The sequence below is a fragment of the Condylura cristata genome, unplaced genomic scaffold, assembly GCF_000260355.1.
Source record: "Condylura cristata isolate star-nosed mole 26May11 unplaced genomic scaffold, ConCri1.0 scaffold00030, whole genome shotgun sequence".
Taxonomy (NCBI): domain Eukaryota; kingdom Metazoa; phylum Chordata; class Mammalia; order Eulipotyphla; family Talpidae; genus Condylura; species Condylura cristata.
Genome location: NW_004567131.1, coordinates 6,556,615 through 6,562,732, shown reverse-complemented (window position 1 = coordinate 6,562,732; position 6,118 = coordinate 6,556,615). Strand labels below are relative to the sequence as shown.

Sequence of the window (6,118 nt, the reverse complement as noted above, 5' to 3'; positions counted from 1 at the left end):
GATCTGCCTGTTCTGCTCCCGGCTCTGTCTCTAGTGAATCCTCTCACCACCCCTGCACCTCTGGCCTGTACCCCAGTTCTGTATGAATTAAAAAAAAAAAAAAGCTAAAGATCAATCTACTTCATGAGCACTGACTCAAACTTATGTCCAACAAAGAATTTATATCTAGACTATATGAAGAGCTATAAAAATCATTAAGACAAATAACTCAATAAAAAATGGGCAGTAAAATGGTATACAACCATTTGGGCTAAGTTTGGCAGGTTCTTAAAAACTGCAATTTATTTCTCCCATATGACCCAGGGATTCTATTTCCTAAATGTCTACCTAAAGGAAATGAAAATCTATTTCTATATAAATACCTGTATGTTAATTATATAGCAACTTCATTCATAGAAGCCACAAAATGGAAACCACACAAATACCCATGAACGAGTAAATAAATAAATTAATTGTGGTGTACACATACAATGGGATGCACTCAGCAATATAAAAGAATGAACTACTGATACAGAAAACCGGATCTCAAAAATTTTGCTGAGTGAAAAATTTGGACAAAAAAGACTACATAGTATATGAATCCATATGTATAAAACTCTAGAAAATACAATTAATCACTGTGATAAAGCAGATTAATAGTTACCAGTTACAAGGACAGTGACTTACAAAGAAGCTCAAGGAATATGGGGGTGCCAGAAAGTGAAAGATAGTTTCATAACTGATAACATGTCAAAACTAATTATACTGTTCACTTAAAATGTACAATTTACTACACAGCAATTGAATCTCCATAGAGCTGTTAAACAACTAAAACTAAACATAAAAGTGCATTTTAAAACAACCATATATCACTACCCCCTATTTGAGTGGAACACACACAAACACACACACACATACTTGGTATATTAAGGATACAGCAACTGAAATTTTCATTCATTATTCGTGGGAATACAAAATGATACAGTCACTTTGGAAGATACTCTGGAAGTTTCTGATGAAATTAAACATACGTTTACATATAATCTGGCAAAGTTTGGTATTTACCCAAAAGAAATGAAAACATAAAACTTCATAAAAATACCTTACATGTACATTAACAATTTTAATTTGTAATAGCCAGAAATTGGAAAAAGCAGAGAGCCTATCAACCAGTGAACACCAAACAAATTGTGGTACATCATTATAAAACTGGAAACAACAAAAAACTAAAAAATCCTCTGAGAATGGGGGAAATGTGGGACAGTACTTAGTCAACTATGAAATAGCATACTGGCAGGATCACAATAGTCTTGCTTACTTGGAAACAAAGTTGTGACTTTGAAAAAGGAAGCAAAGTTGTGATAAAAAAAACAAAGTAATACCCCAAATCATACAAAATGTAGCTTTATTTCTGGACTTTTCACTTACAACAATGCTTTTAAAATTCATCCCTACACCTATATATATGTATCTATAGTTCACTTCTTTTTATTGCTGAGTGTCAGGACATTTTAAAATATGTAAACTATACCTCATAAACCTGATACTTTAACATACAACAAAATACCGATAGTCTTCAGCAAATTTTTTTTAAGATTTATTTATTTATGCATACAAAAACTGGGGTACAGGCCAGAGGTGCAGGAGATGAGAGAATTTACCAGAGACAGAGTGGGAAACAGAACAGGCAGGCAGACTGAAACACACTGAGGGGAGCAGCAGACAAGTCAGGAGAGGTCTGCCGTCATATGGGTCACACACCTCCCTATCTGCAGTGGCTGTGGATAGCTTCCATGGAGGGCCCTCAGCAAGCCTTTCAGTTAGCTTACTGTAACTTCAAAATGTATCCTAAATTCTCCTTTGGTAAAAGAAAACAGCACAGAAACTGAATCAAAGGCCAGAAATTTAAATCTAGGATTCACCATTTATCAGCTCTTAGACCCTAAACACTTCAGATGATCTGTAAAACAAAGAAAATACAAACCTTAAAACATCCTTGAAAGAAGGAAACAAAGTGTGATGATACAGAATATCCAAATTAATCATAGCTCACTCAAAGAAGCAAAACTGTGAAAAATGATCACAAACTGGTCAAATAGATAACAGTCCCTCCTCAAATGTTCCTGTCTCTGCCTCTTGTGAACAATCTGACCTAAAACAAGTCAATCTGTGAGTCTTAGGTTTTTCCATTTGTAAAATGGAGTTTATTAATAGTACATACCACATACTGGAAAAATTAAATGAGAACATGTGTAAAGCAGTTGCTATAATGCCTAGCACCCAGTAAGTGCTTTCTGTCTTAGCTCTTCTTACAAAAATACACCTTATTACCCTCCCAGGCTTAGTCCTAGGCCCTCCATCGTACGGAGCCACCCAAGCTCCATAATCTAGATCTCAGTAAAGATCTAGATTACTGCTTCTCAAACTGAATGAATAATGGAATCACCTGGAGCTACCTTAAAAATATTTATTTTAGGGACCCTTCCTGGTGGCGCAAACAGTTAAAGTGCAGCACTATGAAGCTAGGGGCGGTCGATTCAGCATGAGTTCAATACCCGGCCAGGGAGGTGACCCACGTGGAGTGACAGACCTTTCCTGTCTTGCCCGCTGCTCCCCTCAGCAGAGTGTGTCAGTCACTCTGTCTGTTCTGTTCCCCATTCTGTCACTGGTGAATCCTCTCACCCTCCCCAACCTCTGGCCTGTACTCAGCTCACGTATGCATAAAATAAATCTTTAAATATATATGTATATATGCTTACTTTAGTCTCAGTACTATCATGACTGTGGCCTGAGTTTAATGTCTGGAGAAGGAGCTAACCCACATATGGTACAGCAGACCTCTCGTCTCACTTTCTGCTCCCCACTCTGTCTCTGATGAATCCTCAAACCTCACCACCACCCCACACCTATGGCCTAAATCCCAGTCCTACACATACATAAATCATTTTTAAAAACCTATTTTAGATGAATTACAGATTTACAGAATTATTGCAACAATAGTACAAAAAGTTCCCAGATACTTGTATAGTTTCCCCTATTACTGACATCTTAGAGTAGGATGGTACATTTTGTCACAGTCAGTGAAACAATACTGATACATAATAATATTCATATTTTATTCAGCTTTCTTTAGTTTTTCCCTAATGAGCCTTTTATGTTCTGGGACCCCATCTAGAATAGCATATATATATGTTCTTGTCATATCTTAACAGATTTAAAAACACACGTTATTGAAACTCCAGATAATCTAATGAGTAATTATGAGATGGGTGCCCAAAACATACATTTCTAATAATTTCCCCAAAGTTGTTGATGGTATTAAATGAAAATACACTTCCAATAAAGCACTGGTCTAGATTCCAGACCCAGAACTGTACCGTTTCAACTGGCAGCCACTAGCAAAAATCAGCTATTGAACATTTGAAACATGGCTGATATAAATGGAGATGTGCTATGAGTGTAAAGACTGTATGAAAAAAATACATAAATAGCTCACTGGAAATTTAATATTGATTCTATGGTAAAGAGGTAAATTACTTCTTCCACTTTTTTTTTTAATCATGAGTACTAAAACCTATAAAATTACACATGACTGCCATTATATTTCTATAGGAACACAGTCTGGGCAGGAGAGCAGCATTGGTATCACCTGGAAGCCAGTTGGAGGTTCAGATGATTCCCATATGCATTAAATTTAAGACAATAGATTATTAACAGGGGAAGAATGCTTATAGATGTCAGCATTTGGCAGTTCAGTTCAAATAAGAACTAGTCACCTGAAACTGCAGGCTATTTACTAAGTCATTCAAGTTTATAAAATAACAGGCAAATGGCTGAACCACAGCAAAGCCACTGCACAATTACACCAGTTAACAACTAAAAAAAAGAAAAACTAAAGACAGTGACCCAGTGAGTTCCTCAAAAGAAGGTATGAACAGCATGATTTAAAGTGCATGGATGCTATGTGATACCAACATATCCTTATGCATAGATTCATTCTAAAAAATAATGCACATTTGCAATTATAAAAAATATACATAAAGAAAAATTTTACTTTCACTTTTCCACTATTTATTAGAAAATTGCCCATTTTAAGTGGATTCACTTTAACCAGCTTTTTCCTAACACTAATTTTTTCAAATAATTATTAAATACATTTAATAAGTTTACACACCACCAAACTCACTTTTATTTTCATCAATTTTGAAATTGTATTACCTTTACTATACTCAGAAAAGTCAACTGCATAACTTAAATACTTAAATTTCTAAAGCCCACTTTCTATGGGCCCATTTTAAAAAGCACTGAAAGACTCCTTTTAATAAATGCCAAATGATTAACTACAAATATGCTGTTTCTCTACAGCATTTACATATTTTCACTACCGTTCACAACAACTAATATAAGTTATAAAAAATCTAAAGAAACAAAATATTGACTAGACTATTCTATACAGAAGGCATTATATTAAGACTCAATTTGCTATTTTTCCAAATACTATGGTTAATAATATACAAACAAATCTAACAAGTACTAGGAACTACACCTACCTACCTACACATACACACACACACACTCACTAACGTTACATTACACATACACAGCAGAACTACATGTGTAAACAGGATCACACAAAGTGCTCAACTTGTTGGCATTTCAGGTTGCATGGCTCCGGGTCAAGTCTTCAGGGCCTTTGCTTAGGAAATGCTCTGGGCTTTAAAATCCCTGCCCTAAAATGTTTCCAATGCATTGTTCTTCTTTTAAAGAGATAAAAACATTGGCATAGTAGCACAGGCAGTCAAACTACCTATTCAAACCAAAAAAGATACAGCAAGATGACCCATTTTGTAATGCATCCATTCTCCCACAGATCAGGTAAGGAACACCGGATGTGAACAACTAAATGCATCTCTAGGCCATCATTTTCCAACTTTTAAATATGGAAGAAGCGTGGCTAAGGGCAAAATGCTTTTGAACACCTTTCATCGAAACAGTCTTCCAAGGTCTCCACTAAATCGAATGTTTCTTCATTCAATGCCCCTTCCTCTACAACTCCTCTTGGAATATGTGCATAAGTGGTCAGTAAAGTCCATTTCCATGTGTCGCAATTAACCAGCCCCATGTGTAGTGTTATGTCTTCACCTACAACAACCACTTCACTTCCATTAGGACTCTCAGAAAGGTATGCTTTCAATATTTTGCGGTTTTTGCCTGTACAAATGTTTTTCAAATTGCTGCTACAGTCAAAAAGAAAACATCACATGCCTCCAAAAAGTGGAGGCCAAGCCTTTTTCTGTATTGATGACCCCGTGTGGCCATTTGTTTTCAGAGAGTCTGCGGTAAATTACGACACAATATATAAAGGACAGATATATAAGAAAACATTCAACAATCCCGACATGGAAGGGAGTGGTGACAGGCTAGTAAGTGGGTTTTTAATTCAAGAACTTTGAGGAAATTCCTCCCAGAAGAGCAAGAAAGTAGCAAATTACATTCAACAGGGGCAGGGCGGCTCCAAGACCTCAGAGAAGTGCCCACTTTAAAGTGGACAGTTCTACAGGGGAGGCCCCAGGTGGGCTCCCTGGATGGTCGAGGGTTTGTGGACACCCTACAGCAGTTGGGAAGTGGGGCACACGGAGGGCAGAAGGTAAGAAGGGAGGCAGCAACCTGCCTTACACACACACACACAAACACACACACCAACACCCTCCTTCCTGGGGGCGGGGCGCGCGGGCACTGCCCTCACACAGGAAGTAAGAAAACCCGGGGGACTGAGAAACCCCGACTTCGAGTCATTTAAACCCTCTCGCCCCCGTCGGCGATGGGCTAGCAGCTGCCTCCTGACTCCCGCGCGCAGCTCCGCGCCTCAAGCCCGAGCCCTCGGGCAGCGCTTCTGGCCTCACCTCGCTGCACACCTAGGCACCTCCGGCACACGCCTCCCCCCAACTCCGCCGTCCTCGGCGGGCACAGCCGCGGCCCCAGAGCGCCTTTGTGCAGTGCCTGCACAGCCTGCCCTCGGTCCGCGGGAACCCGCGCACCGCCGCCTTACCGAGGGCCCAGGGGCCTCGCGGGAACCAGCTTTCTCTTCAACAAGCACAGTGGCTACGGGACGCAGAGGCGAGTCTGAAGGGCGCTACAC

The 6,118-nt window shown here is 39.0% G+C and overlaps 1 protein-coding gene across 5 annotated transcripts in view; it reads right to left on the bottom strand.

Moving 5' to 3' along the window:
• The window catches only part of ARHGAP12 (Rho GTPase activating protein 12), a 108,707-nt gene extending 102,595 nt beyond the window's left edge, over positions 1-6,112 (bottom strand). For all 5 annotated transcript variants that reach the window (XM_004691183.2, XM_004691184.2, XM_012731390.1 and 2 more), the window contains exon 1: positions 6,029-6,112. The gene's annotated coding sequence lies outside the window, so the exon portion shown is untranslated. The remainder of the gene's footprint in view (positions 1-6,028) is intronic.
• Between the last annotated feature and the right edge of the window lie 6 nt (positions 6,113-6,118).